Source organism: Cebus imitator, unplaced genomic scaffold (assembly GCF_001604975.1).
Source record: "Cebus imitator isolate Cc_AM_T3 unplaced genomic scaffold, Cebus_imitator-1.0 Scaffold466, whole genome shotgun sequence".
Lineage (NCBI taxonomy): Eukaryota > Metazoa > Chordata > Mammalia > Primates > Cebidae > Cebus > Cebus imitator.
In genome coordinates, this window is record NW_016107781.1 from 1,241,663 (window position 1) to 1,263,282 (window position 21,620).

The 21,620-nt window shown below is 36.9% G+C and overlaps 1 long non-coding RNA gene across 1 annotated transcript; it reads right to left on the reverse strand.

The window, feature by feature from the left end:
* Positions 1-8,123: 8,123 nt before the first annotated feature.
* Positions 8,124-15,721, reverse strand: LOC119468649. Its single transcript, XR_005197384.1, has 2 exons — positions 15,246-15,721; positions 8,124-10,114 (listed from the first exon to the last, which is right to left on the reverse strand). It is a non-coding gene; the product is annotated as an uncharacterized LOC119468649 (long non-coding RNA).
* Positions 15,722-21,620: the final 5,899 nt, after the last annotated feature.

The following is a 21,620-nucleotide window of genomic DNA, read 5'->3' on the forward strand; positions in this document are numbered from 1 at the left end:
CTGCTTGATCAATCCGGCTGTTAAAACTTGTGCATAGTTCGCGAAGTTCTCGTGTTGTATTTTTCAGCTCCGTTAATTCACTTATATTCCCCTCTAAATTGTGTGTTATTGTTAACATTTCATCAAACATTTTTTCAAAGTTCTTAGTTTCTTTGCAATGGGTTAGAACAAGTTCTTCTAATTCCTAGAAGTTTCTTATCATCCACTTTTTAAAGCCTGCTTCTGCTAATGGAACACAGTCTTTCTCCATCGGGCCTTGTTCTGTTGCTGATGAGGAACTGTGATCCCCTGTAGAGCGAGAGGCATTCTGATTTTGGTTATTGTCAGCCTTTTTAGGCTAGTTTCTTCCCTTTGTTATAAATTTATCCATCTGTGGTCTTTATAATTACCGTCTTTATAGTTGGGTTTCTGAATGGACGTCCAACTTGTTGATTCCCGGCGCTAGAATCTGAGCAACCCACTGTGCCGGCCAAAACAGCGGCGTTAAGATTGATGGTGCTTTTCTGACTCTGCACCAAGAACCGCCGCTCCAAAGCAGCGGCAAAACTGCCTCACCGGCCTCAAGAGTCGCGCTGGTGACCCGTGGGGCTCGTCCGCTGGGAATCTCCTGGTGCGTGAGCAACAAAAATTGATCTGAGAGTGTGGTGTCCTCTCGTTCTCTGCGCTTTCAGTGGGAGCTACAATCCCGAGCTGCTAGTAATCAGCCATCTTGGATCTCTCTCCCTATAACTTTCAAAGTTATTGTTCAGTGAGAAATAATGCTGTGGAAAAAAATAGCAGTAGGAGCAATGTAGTTTTTAGATGGCCCAGAATCTAAATCTCCCATTCCCAAAATAAAATAAAGAGAGCAACTACAATACCAAAAAAAAAAACTAATGGACAACTTACAATAAAACTGGGTAATTGGATAGTCCCATAAATCCCCAAAATATAAGCAGGTGTGGACAAACAACCGACAGCTGTGAGAATCATGTGAAACCAGCATCTGTGTCATAAAAAGACGAGGAAAATGGGGCACCTGGAAGCTTCAAAATAGAAGAGCTGCAACACTGCCACAGGTATTGTTGCAGTTTGCGTTTACCAGGAAAAAAAAAAAAAAAGAAAATGAGAGGGATATTTGCATAATAGGCTTTTTTAAGGAAGTGCTTTCAGGATCCATGCCTGTGGAAGGGGGCAAACAGAAGTAGTACTGGGCAGAGGGAAAGGAACTGTAATACAATTCTAAGGAGGGCTTTAGCAAATCTCCTGAGAACTCTGGAGTTGGAATGGATAATTAGAGTTGTTCTAAGATTAGGCAAGGTTGCCTGGACATTATTATTTTTCCAGATTGATTAGCCATTAAGTATGAGCTAATCCTACAAAGCTTTATAACCTTGGGTGAGTAAGATTATTTTAGCTGTGGCAATCCCCACAGTGAATCCTAACAGATGGTGGCCCATCCTTTGGCAATACTTCCAGCAGCTGCAAGAATAAATGTTTCATTCCTGAAAAGGAATTTGAAGTGCTTCACTGAGTCACCAAAGGCACTCATTGGAAAGTCTGAGTATAGTAACCAAAACTGGGAGTGAGCTCCATAGACTTCAACATAGGGGTGAAGTTAGGGTACTACACTAATATGCTAGAGTGGTCTTCAACCTGTGTATGCTGTAAAGTAGTGACTTAAGGCTCCACATTAGGACAAAGCTATATGCTAAGAAATAATTACTGAAAGAAGACTACGAATTGAGCAGGACAGACCTAACAGGGACAAATAAAAGGGAATACCCCCAAGATATTGGAAGATACCATCAGAAATTATAAAGCCATTTTTTATTATATCCAACTATAAACAACAAAAATAAGAGCAAAATAAGATGCTCTAGAGCAGTGAAACTTAAAACAGCTAATCTATGCCACCGTCTTCCTTCTAAAAGTACTGGAAAACTAATTTTATGTAAAATGAGAAACATAAAAGAATTCTATATGAAGTAATTGTAAGAAAAAAATTACAAGAAGCAGAACAAAGTCTGTACAGACAATGAAATTCTGCCAGAATATATGTCTATAAAACAGATTTTTTATCTGCAAGCTATTTTAAGGCAACTTAAAGAAATTGAGAAAATAATAGAAGCTTTGAAAGAGGCCATTAATCAAAGGAAATTCAGAAATAATGTGATTGGGGGAGAGGAGTGTTTGAAAAATGCAAACCAAATATAAAATTCTAAGGCTCCCCAATCATTTGAATGAACTTCTTCCTCAGTCAGGCCATGTCCTGAGGTGGGAATCAGCCTTGCCTCATTACACACTCCAGCATCAACATCAACACAGACTTTATCTGATCAAACTTATGACCAAGTTGGTTTTTCCAAGAAATGTAATTTTGCTTCAATACGTGACAAATAATTCTTCATGTGAATTGACTATAAACAAAATATGATGATCTCGATAAATACAGGCAAAATATTTTATAAAGTTCAACATCCATTTATTTTAAAAGCCTCCAGAAAACTAGTTATTAAGCAACCTTTATCAATTTGATGAAAAGTACCTACAAACTCTCTGGCTAACAACATTATTAATGTGAAAGACTGACTGATTTCCCCCTAACACTGAGACAGTGCAAGGATGACTGGTCTCTCGATTCCTATTCAACATCCCACTTATATTTTTATTAAATGCAATAATTCAAAAGGAGGAAATCATGAATAAACTCCTACTCACAATTGCTGCAAAGGGAACAAAATACCTAAGAATATAGCCAACAAATGATGTAAAGAATCTCTTTAAAGAGAGCTACAAACCACTGTTCAAGGAAATAAGAGAGGCCACAAACAAATGAAAAACATTTTATCCTCATGGATAGGATGATTCAATATAGTGAAAGTGTCCATACTGCCTAAAGTAATTTATAGATTGAACACTATTTCCATCAAACTGCTATTAACATTTTTCATAGTATTATAAAAAACTACTTTAAAATTCATATAGAACCAAAGAAGAGCCATATAGCCAAAACAATTCTAAGCAAAAAGAACAAAGCTGGAGGCATCACAATACCTAATTTCAAACTATACCACATGGCTACATTAACCAAAACAGCATGGAACTGATACCAAAACAGACATATAGACCAGTGAAACAGAGCAGAGACCTCAGAAATAACATCACACATCTACAACCACTTGATCTTTGACAAACCTGACAAAAACAAACAATGGGGAAAGGATTTCCTATTCAATAATTAGTGCTGGGAAAACTGGCTAGTCATATGCAGAAAACTGAAACTGGACCCCTCCCTTTCACCTTATACAAAAATTAACTCAAGATGGATTGAAGACTTAAATGTAAAACTCAAAATTATAAAAACCCTAGAAGAAAACCTACGCAATACCATTCAGGACATAGGCATGTGCAAAGACTTCACAACAGAAATGCCAAAAGCAATTGTAACAAAAGCCAAAATGGACAACTGGGATCTAATTAAACTAAAGAGCTTCTGCACAGCAAAAGAAACTATCATCACAGTGAACGGGCAACCTACAGAATAGGAGAAAATTTTTGCCATCTACCCATCTGACAAAGGTCTAATATTCAAAATCTACAAGGAACTTAAACAAATTTTCAAGAAAAAAAAGTGGACAAAGGATACGAACAGGCATTTCTCAAAAAAAGACATTTATGTGGTCAAGAAACATGAAAAAAAGCTCGACATCACTGATCATCAGAGAAATGCCAATCAAAACCACAAGGAGACATTATCTCATGCCAGTTAGAATGGTGATTATTAAAAAGTCAAGAAATGATAGATGCTGGTGAAGCTGTGAAGAAATAGGAAAATTTTTACACTGCTGGTGGGAACATAAATTAGTTCAACCAATGTGGAAGAGAGTTTGATGATTCCTCAAGGATCTAGAATCAGAAACATCATTTGATGCAGTAATCCCAATAAGAGGTATATACCTAAAAGAATATACATCATTCTACTATAAAGACACATGCACACATATGTTTATTGCAGTACTGTTTACAATAGCAAAGACATGGAACCAATTCAAATGCCCATCAATGATAGACTAGATAAAGAAAATGTGGCACATATACATCATGGAATACTATGCAGCCATAAAAATAATGAGAACATGTCATTTGCAGGGACATGGATGAAGCTGGAAACCATCATCCTTAGCAAACTAACATAGGAACAGAAAACCAAACACCACATGTTCTCACTCATAAATGATAGTTGAACAATGAGAACACATGGACACAGGAAGGGGAATAACACACACCAGGGCCTGTAGAGGATGAGGGGTGAGGAGAGGGAGAGCATCAGGACCAATAGCTAATGCATGCAGGGCTTAAAACCTAGGTGATGGGTTGATAGGTGCAGCAAACAACCATGACACATGTATACCTAGGTAACAAACCTGCACGTTCTACGCTTGTATCCCACAACTTAAAGTAAAAGATTAAAAAAGAAAAAAAAGAAAAGCCATACCAAATGAGAAGGAATACATAATCCTATTTCTCTCTGCAGACAAAATGATTGTCTACATAGAAAATCCCTAAGAATCTATTTTAAAAAAAAACTACTGGGAGTAAGAAATGATTTTAGCAAGGTCATAGGATACAAGATTAATATAGAAAAATCAATTGTATTTCTCTATACTAGCAGTGAACAAATGAAAATTGAAATTTCAAAACAGCACTATTTAAATAGCATCAAAGCATAAGTTCTTATTAGGAAAAACTTAATGAAAATATATGCAAGATTTACATTTGTACTGAGAAGTGCAAATGCTGATGAAAGTAAACAATGTTGATCTGAGAAAATAGAGAAATACATCATGCTCATGCATTGAAAGATTCAATAGTGCTCAGATGCCAGTCTACCCAAATTGATCCATGGATTCAGCACAATCAAAATCAAAATGCCCACAGGTGTTCATACGTATATATATATATATATATGCACACACACACACACACACACACACATACTTACCCCACAGGTATATATATTACATAATATTTATATATAAATTATGTATTTTAAATATAAATATATGTATTTAATATATAATATATATTTAAAGTATTATATATTTCAAATGGCATGTTCCTACTCCCATTCTCCCTCCTTGCCTTCCTCCTTTGCTTAATTCCAAGAAATAGGGACCAACTTTCTTCTTACAATTAGAAAATTCTACATTAAAATATATGTATGTTACATCTTTTATAGGAAATAAATTTTTTGATTGACAGACTAACTATAATTTATATGGAAAATAAAAGTAACTAAAATACTTTAAACAACTCTGATAAAGCACAAAGACCGAGGACTCATACTACTTGATTTCAAAACTGACTGTAAAGTTACAGCAATCACAAATGTGGACTGGGCACAGTAATCCCAGCGCTTTGGGAGGCTGACGTGGGCAGATCATCTGAGGTCAGGAGTTCAAGATGAGCCTGGCCAACATAGGAAAACCACGTCTCTACTAAAAAGACAAAAATTTACCAGGCATGGTGGCAGGTGCCTGTAATCCCAGCTACTCAGGAGGTTGAGGCAGGAGAATCTCTTGAACTCTGGAGGCAGAGGTTGCAGTGAGCCAAGATCGTGCCACCTCACTCCAGCCTTGGTGACAGAGCGAGACTGTGTCTCGAAGAAAAAAAAAAAAAGAGAGAATGTGTGGTATCAGTGAAAACAGGAATGGTATTTTATTTTATATATTTCCCAGAGAGTAAATATTTTAGCTATGTGGCCATAGGTTTTCCGTCACAATTACGGTGCTATTTAATGTGAAAGCAGACTCAAACAATATATAAACAAATAAGCATGAGTATGTTCCAGTCAAACTCTATGGAAATTAAAATTTGAATTTTATACAATTTTCAAGTGTCATAAAATATTATTCATCTTTTGATTTTCTTATCATTTGAAAACGTAAAAGAAATTCTTAAATTTTGGATCACATAAAAAGAGGCAATGGAGGTTTTGCTAAGCTCTGAATTAAAGACTAGATGTACAGTTAATGGAATTCTGTTGACCTACTTATATCTGGTCAATTTATTTTCAACAAATACAAGACAATACAGTGGAAAATTGTTAGTTTTTTCAATAATGCTGGAGCAACTGTGCAAAACAAGTCCTTTACTCATACATCACACTGTATGCAAACCTTAACTCAAAATTAATCATAGATATAAATATATAACTTAAAACCAAAAAGCATTTAGAAAAAATGGAATATAATCGTTGTAACTTTGAGTTGGCACACTATACCAATCCTAATATATAAAGTCTATTATAATATATGAAACAAATTGGCAACACCAAACTGATTTAAAGCAACATGAGCTCTCATTCATGGCTAGTGAGAATGCAAAAATGGTATAATATAAAAATGTAAAGCAATGTGAACCCTCATGTTTAGTGCAAATGAAAAATGGTATAGCAATTTGGGAAAACAGTCTGGTATTTTCTTATAAACACATACTTGTAATATTATCCCATTAATTCTACTTCTTTTAAATATTTACCAGGGAAAACTGAAAATATATGTTCAAACAAAACAAATAATGTATCTGAATGTGCTCATTCATAATTGCCAAAAACCAAAAACAACCCAAATATCTATCAAGTGTTGTGAAAACAGAATATGGTAAATCCATATAAGTGAATAGGATTTACCAAGCAATGAATGCATGAAAAAAAAATCTCAAATGCACTATATCAAACAGAAGCCAGACTGAATGACTGCAATATGATGCTGATGATTCTGATTCTATGACATCCTGGAGAATGAAAACAATGGGCATATAAAAATATACCACTTGCTGCTATGGGCTTGCAGAAATGAGGGGGAATTACTCCAACAGGGCATTCAAGAACTTTTAGGGGTTCTACATCTCCATTGTAGTGGTGGATACATGAATGTGTGTGTCTCTGTCAAATGTTACAGACCAAACATGAAGAAAAGGTGAGTTTTATTCTGACTAGAAATGGCATTACAATAACATCACAATAAATCTGACAGGGTGGAGAGAGATAAAGAAAGAGAAAGAGAGAGAAACCAGGTCTAACTCATTGGCAATCTTGTAGTAAGAAAGTGAAGAAATGAAAATAGACTAGTAGAGGAAAATGAGGAGGAAAAGTAAGGTACAAAGAGAACTGAGAGTGATATCTTGAGAGCTAAAAAGGGAATATAGTCTAAGATGAGCTAGATCACTATGTTATGCTGCAAAAGGGGAGGCAAGGAGAATATTAGCCACTGGACTTAGTAATAGAGAAGGTACCAAGTGACAGACAAGAACATTTTCAAGATCTGGTGGGTTAATAACAGGTTCAGAAAAAAGGAGAAGTTCAAATGAAGAATGAGCACAGAAAACACTTTTTAAAGAGCTTTACTACAAATGAGCAGTGGAATGGGACTGGAGCCAGAAGGTATATGCCACCAAAAATTTTGCCCTGTTGTTTTATGATAACACTGCATGCTAGTATGTTGATGTGACTGATCTAACAGAAAGAAAAAACAGTGGTGACATAGGAGAGGAAAGAATTGCTCAAGTCATAAACACGAATAAATGAGAAGAGACGGGATCCAGGTCATATGTAGTCCAGAAGAATTAGAAAATAAAATACAGATCAGGGAGAATCTGAGAAGTCTTGTTTTCAAGATAAGGCTGGTTCTTGCTCAAGATGGCCTGTCTGATTTGGAAAAGGATTCCACTGTTATTCCAAGAGGATGCCAGAGGTTACAGGAAGTGGTATGAAGTGCTGAAGAAATGGATGTAATGAGACCTAGACTGGAGGTCTGAGTAATAGCCAAAAGATTTATAATCAGGCAACATTTGAAAAGATAAGAAATTCAAGAGACAGGGAAAGTGCCTTTGAAGGGGTATAGGGGGTTGGGCTCTGCTCAGAAACGTACGCAGAGGGCTTACCCACAGGCATTTGGAGTTGTACTATGAATTTAATATTAAGTCTCTGGATTTGAACCAATAATCAACTGTGAATCATACCTAGCCAAGGCTCCTATATAATGTCAGGCTTTACCCAGACTGACTAAGAAATTAGGAGACCCTGGGCCTGCTATTTGAAGGTTAAGTGTGACTATAGCTAATGAAACTTCAGTTGGCAGCAGTGTTAAAAAAAAATATTTGTTGACTTGGTTCTATTTGTTTTAATGGGTATTTAAAATATGTGCAAAGTGCAGGTGGATTGATTTTGAGTGCCATTAATTCTTTGCTAGATTATTGAAGGAAAATGACGAGCACAGGATCTATGGAACCATAACAGATAAATCCTTTCTGAATCCAGTAGTAAGCCATTCTTAAATGCTATTCTGATTCCATGTGAAAACCCAGATATTTTCCCCCTTTGAACAACTCATTGAAATGATGGAACTTATTAGAGGAAAATATGATTTGATAAGTGAAAGTTTATTCTACGTCTGACTTTTCAGGAAGTCTAAAGCTTCATTTATACTTTATTGTACGTTATAAAGTGCTTTCAAATATTTGATATGTTATTCTCACAACGAAATGATTTTTTCCTCATTTTTTGAATGCAGAAAGACCCAGAGAGATGAACTGTTTTCCTTTAAAATACCCAGCTAATAACAGAGCCAGAGCAAAACTCCACACATTCTACATTCAAATCTAATGATAGTTCTACTATGTCTGTATATCACACCATTGGCCAATCATTGCAAACTTGTGGGCTATGTGCACAGAAATTTGCATTCCCAGTGCTTGCTACCAAATATGATTTGGTTGAATGTGTCTGAGGAGTCCATATTTTAACTTCTTCAAGCTATCTGAAGATTCTATCCATCACATAGGTTCATTTCACCCCACACGGTGGCATACACGGTCGTTTGGGAGCTTCCATTAGGAAATGCCCTTCTGCGAACTGTGCCTAAGCATAGAGCCCTGAGGAAACGGTGCTAATGAAAACAGCACAAGCCTGGAAACAAGGAAGCATCATCACAATGCCCGCTCTGCCACTCTCCTGCCCAATGGCCTTCAGCAAGTTAAGTCACCTCTCTCTGAGCCTCTGTTTTCTAATTTCTAAGAAACTGAGGTCACCTACAGAATTGTTATGAAGATTAGAACATAGCACATTCGGTCATGCTGTGTCTTACAATGACCAAAAATAAAGCTTTAGAAACTGAAGTGTGGCAAATATATATATATATATATATATATATATATATATATGCACACACACATTATATATGGATAAAAAAATCACAATTGAAAGAATGTGGTAAAAAGCAAATGAGCTCTGCAATTCATCTGTAAGTTCTTTTGGTTTAAAATTTCATTTTAATTTTGGCACAAAATTAGCAATCCATTGAAAATACTCTGAAATAACTCATATTCAGAGTTATTAAAGAAAGTTGATGGGTTTCACGCGCACGCGCGTGCACACACATACACCCACCCCTGCAGGTTGTGCGTTTTAGCAGACCTAAATGTAAACTTCTGGAATCCAAAATAAATTCCAAGTTGGTGATATCTAAAATTAACCCCAGTATGTTACCGTCTGCAAAAAAGAACTGTGAGAAAGTCTGTTCCGAGGATAATGATAGTGACTCAAATCCAGCTTGGAAGCGAGGCCTTCTGTGGGAGACAGAAGATGAGGGGTAATGTGGGGTGATGTCCTGACAACCGCAAGTCAGAGTGTCACTCCAACTGAAGCTCATTAATTCTTTTTGCCCCAAAGCCTGAACCTGATCATTGTCTATTTCGCACGAGGCTTTACTGAGGTACCATGCCACTTCTCTGCAGAGTTCTTTAACTTGCTTAAGACACTTCGATTTTGCAAGTTGAGTTGAGGACACCTTGTAATGAATGATTCAAGACACACAGGTGGCCCAGGACGGGGCCTGGCAGGCGTATTCCTGGAATCGCGCCCCCATGAGGATCCTATATGCAGAGGGAGAGCAAGCCAGCAGTTAGATTCTTGCTTAGTCAATTATGCATAATGGCTGTCAGTCAAGTTCTCTTGTTTGTGTCCTCGTGGATGCTGTGGAGGGAGTAACCAAGGCTGTGTTGTGCTTCAGAGTAGCACTCCTACTTTAGTGGAAACAGCAGAAACTCAAGACTTGCAGGCTGAGTCTACTCTCTGAAAAGAGAAAATTCTGTTTATTGTCATGTATAGAACCAACTCCTTACCGAGACCACAATACAATCTTTGGGATGCTCATTTGTCACTCAGCCTGAATTTCCTGCAAATTTTCTACGTTCATTGGGTGCTTCAACAATGGAGGGCGACTGTTAAAGTTTGAATTGTGTCCCCAGAAAATTCCTGTGTTGAAGTCTTGACACCAAATACCTCAGAATAGGATCATATTTAGAAATAGGGTCATTACAGATAGATTTAGTTATTATGGGGTTGTACTGGAGTAGAGTAGGCCTCTAATCCAAGACTATGGTGTCCTTATAAAAAGGGGAAATTTAGACACAGAGTCACCTACACAAAGAGAATACCATGTGAATGAAGGGGTCAGGGTTTGGGGTGATGCTAACAAGCTAAGAAATACAGAAATTGCCAGAAAACTATCAGAAGCCAGGGAAGAGATACGTAACTGATTTTTCCTCAAACTTTACATAAGGAGCCAACCTTATTGACACCTTGATCTGGAACTTCTGGTCTCTGGAACAGTGAAAAAATACAATTCTGTTATTTTTTTAAATTTATTTATTATACTTTAAGTTCTGGGGTACGTGTGCAGATCGTGCAGGTTTGTTACATAGGCCTACACGTGCAATGGTGGTGGTTTGCTGCATCCATTGCCCTGTCATCTACATTAGGTATTTCTCCTAATGCTATCCCTCCCCAATCCTCCCACCCCCTGCTATTCCTCCCCTACCCCACCATCCCCAGGCCTTGATGTGTGATGTTCCCCTCCCTGTGTCTGTGTGTCCTTTGTTCAACACGCACTTATGAGTGAGAACATGCAGTGTTTGATTTTCCGTTCTTGTGTCAGTTTGCTTAGAATGATGGTTTTCAGTTTCATCCATGTCCCTGCAAAGGACATAAACTCATCCTTTTTTATGACTGCGTAGTATTTCATGGTGCCACATTTTCTTTATTCAGTCTATCATTGATGGACATTTGGGTTGGTTCCAAGTCTTTGCCATTGAGAACAGTGCCTCAATAAAAATATGTGTGCATGTGTCTTTATAATAGAATAATTTAAAATCCTTTGGATGTATACCCAGTAATGGGATTGCTGGAACAAATGGAATTTCTAGTTCTAGATCCTTAAGGAATCACTACACTGTATTCTGCAATGGTTGAACTAATTTACACTCCCACCAACAGTGTAAAAGTGTTCCTATTTCTCCACATCCTCTCTAGCATCTGTTGTCTCCAGATTTTTTAATGATAGCCATTCTAACTGGGGTAAGATGATATCTCAATGTGTTTTTTATTTGCATTTCTCTAATGGCCAGTGATGATGAGCATTTTTTCATATGTTTGTTGGTTGCCTAAATGTCTTCTTTTGAAAAGTGTCTGTTGGTATCCTTTGCCCTCTTTTTGATGGGGTTGTTTGATTTTTTCTTGTAAATTTGTTTTAAGTTCTCTGTAGATTCTGGATATTAGCCCTTTGTCAGATGGGTGGATAGCCAAAAATTTTTCCCATTCTGTTGGTTGCTTGTTCACTCTATTGATAGTTTCTTTTGCTATGCAGAAGCTCTTAAGTTTAATTAGATCCCATTTGTCTATTTTGGCTTTTGTTGCCATTGCTTTGGTGTTTTATTCATGAAGTCCTTGCCCATGCCTATGTCCTGAATGGTATTGCCTAGGTTTTCTTTTAGAGTTTTTATGGTGTTAGATCTCATGTTTAAATCTTTAATCCGTCTAGAGTTAATTTTTGTATAAGGTGTAGGGAAGGGATCCAGTTTCAGCTTTCTGTATATGGCTAGCCAGTTTTCCCAACACTCTTTAATAAATAGGAAATCTTTTCCCATTGTTCGTTTTTGACAGGCTTGTCAAAGACCAGATGGTTGTAGTTGTGCGGCATTGTTTCTGAGGCCTCTGTTCTGCTCCGTTGGTCTATATCTCTGTTTTGGTGCCAGTCCCCTGCTGTTTTGATACCAGTAGCCTCATAAGATAGTTTCAAGTCAGGTAGTATGATACCCCCAGCTTTGTTTGTTTGTTTTTGCTCAGGATTGTCTTGGCTCTGCAGGCTCTTTTTTGGTTCCATGTGAAGTTTGAGGTAGTTTTTTCCTACTCTGTGAAGAAAGTCATTGGCAGCTTGATGGGGATAGCATTGAATCCATAAACTACTTTGGGCAGTTTGGCCATTTTCACTATTATTTTTTATCCATCTAACGAACGCAATCAGCTTTCCCTCTTGTGTACACACAAATCACTCTGTTTTCTTGAACGTAGAAGACATTGTTAATTTTCTTCTAAGGAACATGTGAAGCAGGAAGAAATATGAATATTTACTATACGAATCAGACAACTGAAGCAACAGCTCATTTCTCTCTCACTTGTCACACTCAATCAAGGACATATTCGGAGGGACAAAAATGAAGGGTAGAATCACCTGTGCTCCTTTCGTTGTCATATTCCATCTCTCTCCCTCTTTCATTATCATTATTACCGACATCATGATTGTTATACTGTCATTATTTGCCAGCATGCATAGTTTAATCGTATAAATCAAATGTGTGTATGATGCAAGACCACAGTGTTTAGAAATCAGAGATTCAGAAGCCCACAGTTGTAATTGAAGTGGCATACTGTGGGATGAGCCTCCAGTCATTATTCAAAATGCAGTGACTCAATGCTTCCCACTTTAGATCACACAGCCCAACCCCACCTAAGATATGAATCCTAAGGTTTATAAATTTCACCATGTTTTAGCTTCCCTGAGATTTTTGACTCAGCTTCCTGCCCTGCCCTCGTCACATTCTAGTGACATTGTAATGACTGTTAGGGAACAGGAAGTGTAGGATCTGAGAAGGGCAGCTTCCAAGGTAGGAATTTGCAGGGGTGGATAGCTCCCATCTCCGTGGTTGTGCCATTCAGTTCTATAATTGACACACAATGCATGGGACTTGCAGGTTCTCTCTGTATGTGTGTGTTTTCCCTTGAATATACTGAGTCGTATTAGCAATCTGATATAAAGAACTAGCAAACATCTGAACTGAGCTTCCTTGGACCAAGCTAAGACTCAAGGTAATTTTCCTTTTAGTTATTTCAGAATAGATTACGATCGGGTTAACTTTTGCAGACCCTTCCCTACCTAGGGGTGGTAGAGTTTCAGTGGGTAGCAGTTAGAGGTCTCGGGACATACTGAAAAACCAAGATAGATGTCAGGCCCTGCTCAAAAACCACCACTGAGAAGAAGGTTCCCCCAAACCCCTTTTCTCCACACCGGGCTCTTCCTTCCCCACTCTCTTCACAGGACTCCTGTTTGCTATTTCAGAGATACTATGGTTCTTCTAGACAGTGGCAGCAGGCTCCCAATTCTTCTCCTTGCTTTTATTCTCAGCATACTCCAATTTATCTCCCACGCTGTAGCCAGAGGTAGCTTTTAAATTGTAAACTTGACAAAGTAATTTACTGTCTAAAACCTGTCAGTGTCTACCAGTTACCTTCAAGACAGCATTCAAAATCCTTAAGAAGCTTTCAAATCACTTGGCAAGCCAGCCTAAACAACCGTCACGCTTTATCTCTTACCACACCTTCAGAGAGTGCTGCCAGATTAAATTAGAAACACAGAGGAGGCCAAAAAAAAAAAAAAATGGCAAGACCATATAAAAAACAATTTCCTCTGCTTTCTCTAACTACATAGAACTCACATATAATCTATGTTAAAGCCATGGCCTCTTCACCACTGTTCTGTTAAGTAAGAAGACCTTAAACATCTGACTTTTCACTGGATCACCAACATTTAAAGATGAAAAGACCCAAAACAGATTTTCTATGCCTTTCATGAAGACCGACACCTCCTTAGCCTTTAGGAATCCAACTTTTTAAAAACATCTGACTTAAAGGTGACCCTGCAACCTGCCCTTGTTTCTATTTTTCAGCGTCCTTCAGAAAATCTGTGTTAGGTTCAGTAAGCATGTAATGAATGCTGAGGCTTTTGCACCAACATATTACAGGTGCTGAAATGGATACTGACTGAAATTCTGATCTGCTTTACCCAGTGTGGGTGAGTGACAGTGTTACATGGCACAATAGTATCTATGTTTCTCTGCAAAAGGCAATCAGTCTTCAGCTTAAACTCAATTTGGCAAGTGCATGTTCAATTAAAAAAAAAATAGTGACCCCTGAGCCTCACTCCCTTCCCAAAGAGAATCAAGTCAGAGAGAGAGAGAGAGAGAGAGAGAGAGAGAGATACACAGAAGATTGGCCAACTACAGTGTATAAGGCATTTGGAAAACACCATATTGGCACACTGTCTGCAGATATGCAGCTGACAAAGCACACTGTTGTTGAAGTGAACTATAATAACCAAATAAGCAGAAATGAGACACTTTCTGTAAATAGTATCATTAAGCACCAGATAGATGATTATGCTCAAGTGAAATGCACCGTGTATACTTTTTATTCAATACTGAAAGCATTTCCAATTACTTTCCATCAATATTCTTATAAAATTTTAAATATTATAGTAGATATATTTAATCTGCTAAGTAATATGAAAGTAAAATGTCTAATCCAGACTCCAGAAACTACAGTGACCAGGCCAGATACACAGCAGAACTTCTACTTTTGCCTAGAAGATGAGATAATATTGTATGTTTAATTCATTTAATTCATTCAACAAATGTGTGTCAAACCTGTAATATATGGCAAGAACATTCCTCAGTGCTGAGGATATATTACTAAGTAAATCAGAAAATAATCAAATTGATATCATAATGGGGCTGACAGATAATTATGAGGAGAAGATTTAAAAGAACAAGATAATTTCTGTGATAAGTACTATAAAGAAAATGAAGCAGGGTATAACAAAGAAAGCGGTGACAGCTAATTTAGATAACAGGCAGGGAAGGACAATTGATAAAGTAGCATATCAAAAGCCATGGAATGAAGATGACTGCTTATATTAAGACCAAGAGAGCTGAAGACTCCCACACCCCCAAAATTTCTTGCCAACCCAAAATGAAAAAGAGTAACCATGATTTCCCATTTCACAAGAAGCCAAAGTAAAATAGCTAAAAGAACAGAGCCAGGAGATTTGAAAAAATAAAATAATGGCAAGTAACTTAACATGTCTATCTACCACACAATAGACAGTTCCAAAAATGTTCATAAGCATTTTCTTGTTTCCTCATACTGGGAATGTCAAGGAGGTTGCTGCTATTATTCTCACTTCACTGATAAGAAAAATGAAACTCTAAGTTTGATTTATCCTTGGGTTACACACTAACAAATGGCAAGGTAAGGTCTAAAACAAGAGTAGTAGCAAACTACTAGCAGCAGGCTTAATCTAATTGTCCACTTGCTTTTGAGCATAAACTTTTAAGGGAACAGAACTTTACTCATTCATTTGCTTACTGTCTATGGCTGCTTTCACGTTAGAACAGCAGAGATGAGGAGCTGCAACAGAGATGGTAGGTCTTGCCTTGCCTAAACTACTTACTATCTGACTCTTCAAGGAAAACATTTGCTAATCCTTGATCAAGAACTAAAGTTTCCAGATTTTGAGTATAATTTATCTTCCTGTACACGACACTGTATGAACCTATTTCATGCTTTTTAAATCTTGATCCCTAAGTGGAATATTGAGTCGTGGACAAAAAAAGCATATTTTAAGTGTTGCATCCTGGAACACTAAAATGCATGTTATAAACATTTATTATCATCACTTGATTTACGTTAAAACAAAAAAAATTACAACTGAATCACATATTTACGTATATATTAAAATATTTTTCTAGTGAATCTAGTTATTCTTTTATATGCTACTTATTTCCTAGTGCATTCAGACTACATTTTCAACACTCAGACAGCAGGACCAGTCTATAATTTGCATAATGAAAACCACAGACAAAATTCTTAATCAATGTGTCATTTGTAATAAGTATAACTTCTCAATGATATAGTAGGAAATAGATGAGAATGAAAAATTAAAGAAATAATTTCATGTCTTAGAAAAAATTAGTTGACCTTTGAATATTCAGTTTCAAAGGACATTAAGCATTTCATAAAATATGATTATTAGTAAAAAAAACTTGAGTTTATCATTAGTTATTTCACTCATTCATGAAAGACTATTAAATGCTACTCTAGCTATGGATCGTTGTATAATAATTTTCCCATAACTTAAGGATTAAAATAATATTTATTAGTATCTTTCAAAATTCTGGGGTTTAATTATACCTAGCATCATGTTTCTTACTTTTGTGCATTTTCATCTAGACAGTGAGTAGGACTTTAGTTATGCCAAAAGCCTCTACAAGCACATGCCTGGTTGTTGATATTGACTATTGGCAAGGATCAAAATTGGGAATGGAACGCCTACCTAAGACCTTACCATGTAACTGCTTCATCCTTAAAACAAGGTACCTGGGTTCCAATAGCCACTATCCCAAGTGCAGGAAGTCAAAGTGGCTGAGTTCTTATAGCCTGAGCCTGAAAGCTGTCAGACTGTCCCTTTTGCTGTAATCTGTTAGAATAGCAGCAACAGAGCCCAGTTTCAAGGGAACATAGACCCCATTGCTCAATAGGTGCAATATCAAAGAATATCACAGTAAGTTTTGAAAACCACCAGAGTCTGGCCACCAACTTCAAATTATGAACATTTCTCCAAAATGTAAACTATACTCATTCGCAAGATCTCTCAAGAATTTAATAGCATATTGGTGTCAGACTCAGCCTCAAGGTTGAAATATTTTTATTTAAATTAGTTCTTTAAAATGCAGATCCTTGGTTTCTGGTTTCTCTCAATCTAAAAATGTATAAAATAGGGACAAGTTATCTGACCACTCCCCCTCATCCCTGCTCCAACATCACACTCAAATGCAACAATGGCATAGATACAGAATAACTGCTACTGACTCTGTCTCAGAGAAAGAGAGAAAACAGAGAGCACAACCAGTTACTGGGCCATAGCAATTCTGAAATCCAGCCAGGCACATGTTCTGTAGGCCCTTTACTCCTTCATAACAGTGATTCTTCCAGACTTCGGCTCTGTGCGCAAAGTTCATGGTTGCTTTCTGTAAGTCATTCATCGTTTTTCATAAGAAAATTGACTTTGCAACAAATGAAACTTCTCAGCCTGCTTCTCAACACCCTTTTTATTTTATACAGCCTCTATTTCTTTTATTCCAAGTAGGTGGTGCTTCTAACAGAAATTTATTTTAAAATCTTTGTGAATTTTTTTTTTATGCTTATGTGGGTTCACTCGATTAGACTAAGCCAAATCACAAAATTCTTTTGGGAAAGCTCTTCTTTTCTCCAATTTGAGTTTCTGGTGAAGCTGATGATAGAAAATAAATTCTTGGAAGCCCTACCGTTTAATGGAAAGGACCTGTGAGGTGTCACCTTAACATCCTCAGAGGCTCTTTTATTTGTTTGGAAATTTTCAGGAGCCACTGCTTAAATTGTCATTAGGTGGCAGAACATCCTACCCTGTATTTGATCTTCGACCTAAGCCATGTGCAATTTTAGAATCATTTGCTGTCCAGAGAGACTGGGAATTGAAAACAACTTTAATTTAAAATTCATCAAGCTCCGAATGCTTTTCATTTAGCATTTTACCAACACACTGAAATCTTAACCAGATCCTTGAGATATTTAGTTGCATTTCCTAACTATGACATCACCACAAGTGACAGTGTTGGCAGACTTTCTGCCACCACACAAGTATCCTCTTTCCTCCAGCTTCCAGAAACATTGTCCCATTCTTACTTTACTCTAAGTTCTCTATGAAAGCCTCCTTGAAATATTTTAGGCTTTTGCTAGCAGCCTCCTCAAGGTCTATCTCCTTCCCATTGCTCACTCTTAAAGCCAATGTCAATTTTTAAAAATTATTGTAACATACCACATTTAGTATTGTAATCTATTCAAATATCTATTTTTATAACAAATTATCCCCAAATTAATGTTTCAATTTCGTTCAGACTGTTGCTAAGTTCAAGACATTGCAAAGACCTCTGCACTTTCATGTCTAGCAGGTGATCCACTGGGACTTCAGCTGGAGCTAATCACTTATACACAGTCTCACCATGTAGCTTGGGCTTTCTTCCAGCATGGCTGAGTTCTAAAAGCAAGTATTCTAGGAAGCAGGAAGTAAAAGGTACCTTTCCTTAGGCCTTGACCCCCAAAATTGGCACAGCGTTACTTCTGCTCAATTCTATTGGTCAAGAAATAGCAGATCACAGATTCAAGTGGAGGATACACAGACGTCACTGGATGTCACATAATTTGGGGGCTTTTTTAAAATTTCACAAATTGCAACCATCTCTCAGAAACAAGATTATGTACTTTTTGATGTTATAAAAATAATCCAAGGCATGCAATATCTCTTTGAGATTATAGTCTAAATTTTTTTTTTAACCATGTCAACTTAATTAAGCTGTATCTTTCTGGGATCCCCTTCATTATACAAATCAGGTTAGGTTTGACACAAGGAAAATTGATCATGATATAGAATATGGAAGTAGAACAGCCATTGTTACCCAACAACTGTTGGTTTCCAGAGACAAAATCATTGCAAGTTTCTACATTATTGCTGAGGTTTGGATTTAATTGCTATGATGGGGCAGCAGCTAGGCTTGGAGTAGCTCCATCACCTCTGCTGGATTTTCTGTTTCATCTTCTCTAAGTCTATACCCAGATGAGCATTTAGTCTCGTGGAAAAGGACATCAGCTTCTTTTCACGGCCAACTGCATTGCTGATGTTGGAGACAGTACAGATATGGGTTCCAGTTTCCCTCATAAGTTCTTGTTTTCCTTACAGATTCCAGGTGTTCCTTTCTGTCCCCAATTTCACTTGCACATTTTTTCCCTGACTGCTGGCTTTGCCTGCCTTCAATGACTTTAGTTCTACTGCCAGATGCTGAAGGGACAACTTTTTTTAGACTTCTTCACCTCCCACATTTATGTGTGGCTTACCCCCATAATCAATCCTCTATTTTGTATTATTTATAGTAGGGCTACCTCCCTGGTAGAAACCAAACTAACTCAAGCAAAGCATGATGAGTAAATTATTGCATGTGTAATACAGAACAATATGCAAGACATGTAAAAGAGTAACTAACTATGGAATGAGTAAAGCTTTCACAGAAGTGACATTTTACCTGGGTCCTTTCCATTTCTCACAATGTAGAAAAGACATGGCATAGCATTCAAGGTAAAACAAACAACATTGATTCCACTGACTTTGAAGTAATTGACTTTAAATAAATCGCCCTTATTGATTGTAGCTAGTATTTCTTTCAATCACATACTTTGATGGTCACTAGACTTTTTCTGTTTACCTAGCACACGAACTTCCACTGGGTCAGGAAAGCCTTTGGATTTATAAGTCCTTAGTCACAACTCCTGCTTCTGATTTTTTTTCAGACATCTCTATAGAAAGCTGCTACTTATTGGTCAGGATAGAGAAATCTTAATGACTTCCTAGTTCTTGCTGAGCTGGCTCTTTGTGACTTTGCTTGATTATTGCCCTATTTGTACTGTATTCCCAGAACTTCAGGCATAACCATGCACAAATGTGTGTGTCTTTAAAAAGCACTTTCTCAAAGGGAGCATCAATCATTGCTCAAGCCAAATATAGAGTCCTGCTGTTACAGAAGAGTTATTTATGAAATTGTGATCCCTGAGTTTTAGCCTCCATTATGTCTCAAGTAAACTGTTGGACTTTGAGCAATTCGTATAATGTTCTTATGCCTCAATTTCTGTAAAATAGATAATATTATCCATAAAGTTTGCTGTTAGGGTTGTTGGTGATGGTGTTGGTTGAGTGAATTTGAATAAATTAATTTTAAATCAGATTAAAGATTAAAAATTAAATAAAATTTATCCTTTTTTTCAATACCAGTCTTTCTTTGTATCCATTAGTGTTGGGAAGTAAGAGCATTTGACAACCTAATAGTCTAGAATTTCACTCCTTAATCTCAGAGTTTTATTTCTTCCAAAGCTATTGAAGATTAGAAAGAATGTGTATAACACAGCTCTGATGGTGTCTAATGCATTCATTATAGGTGCTTCACATAAGAGATCCAATTGGATCTAATGTAAGTTTGAGATGATTTAAGATGGTAGAAGGAGTTAGTTCAGGGAAACTAGGAACACTAATATCCTATCTTGGTCACCTGCTTCTTTCTGCAAATCATTGCTCTAAATAATAAGCCAAATAAAAGGCAGAACAACACTTTACCAGTAGCTGGATCTTTGTCCCAAGCAATAAATCGTAGTGAGGTCTGATGAACTATGTGGAGACATAGTTTACTGAGGATTGAGACCAGGATTCTCACTAAGCTTAAACTTGAAACTCACCATCCAAAATATTTCACAGAGCAGTGATGGAAACAAAAGTGAATACAGAAAAGGAGAAATCATGGGAGAGTCTTTGTGCCAATGTCAACTCTAGGCCTATGCCTTCCCATATACAAGCATAAACCTGAATCCAGCATTTACTTAGAAGAATAAAGAAAGTGTACTAAGAAAGATATATCTGATATGACTAGAACACTGTACTATTACTTCTCTGGCACATGGAAACAAAAGCTCAAAGAAAAACCATACACAAATGTATCCCAACTTATATGTACTTTAAAGTTTTCCCTTTGGAAAATGCCCATTCAGAGGTCCCTGTGTTAGGAAATCTTCCCTCACTGGTACCAGGAAAGAGGATAGTGGAATTTGTGTATTTAATCTTTGCTTATAGATAATATGATCTCAGAAATAGTTATCTTCATTCAGTGTTCATTTTATTTATTTGTTTGTTTGTCTTTGGTGAAACAGATGAAGACACTTCGGTGTTAATCCTAGTTCTTATATTAGCTAGCTGAGTGACCTTGAACAATGTTTCTCTCTAGTACTCAGTTTCCACATCCAGGAATAGAAAGTGTGAACAAGCTGATTTGTTGTTTCCCTCTCAGATCTAACATTCTGGTAGATAACCTAGTTACCTAGCTTCCTGGACAGTACTTTTAAAAATTAAAAGTGTGTGCTTTTCTTCTTTAGAAAATAGTTTTGCATCCCACTTTTTAGTTTAAAAATCTCTGCTGCATGATTTTTCTCTTAACAGACACAAAATCTTGGTGATTTTGCAAAAGTTAAAAATAGAGTCTCTTTGAAAATAGGAGAGTCACATTGTTTATAAATAGCAGGCCTTCAACTCTGTAGCTTATTTGGTCAGAAAGAGCAGTTTAAACTGAAATGCAGGGTAAAAATAAACATATTTAACTAGTTTGGAAAGAGTCTAGCTAAGAGATTTAGAACTCTTGGGTTAGCTAAAGAAAAGGTATGAAGATGAAAAATTAAGGATTATCTGGTTTACTGTGAACAGGGAGGTGTGTCTTTATTCATTTTTTAAGCCTTAAATATTTGCATTTATTTATTTTTCTTATTTTATATATATATATATATATATTTTATTGCACTTTAGGTTCTGGGGTACATGTACAGATCATGCAGGATTGTTACA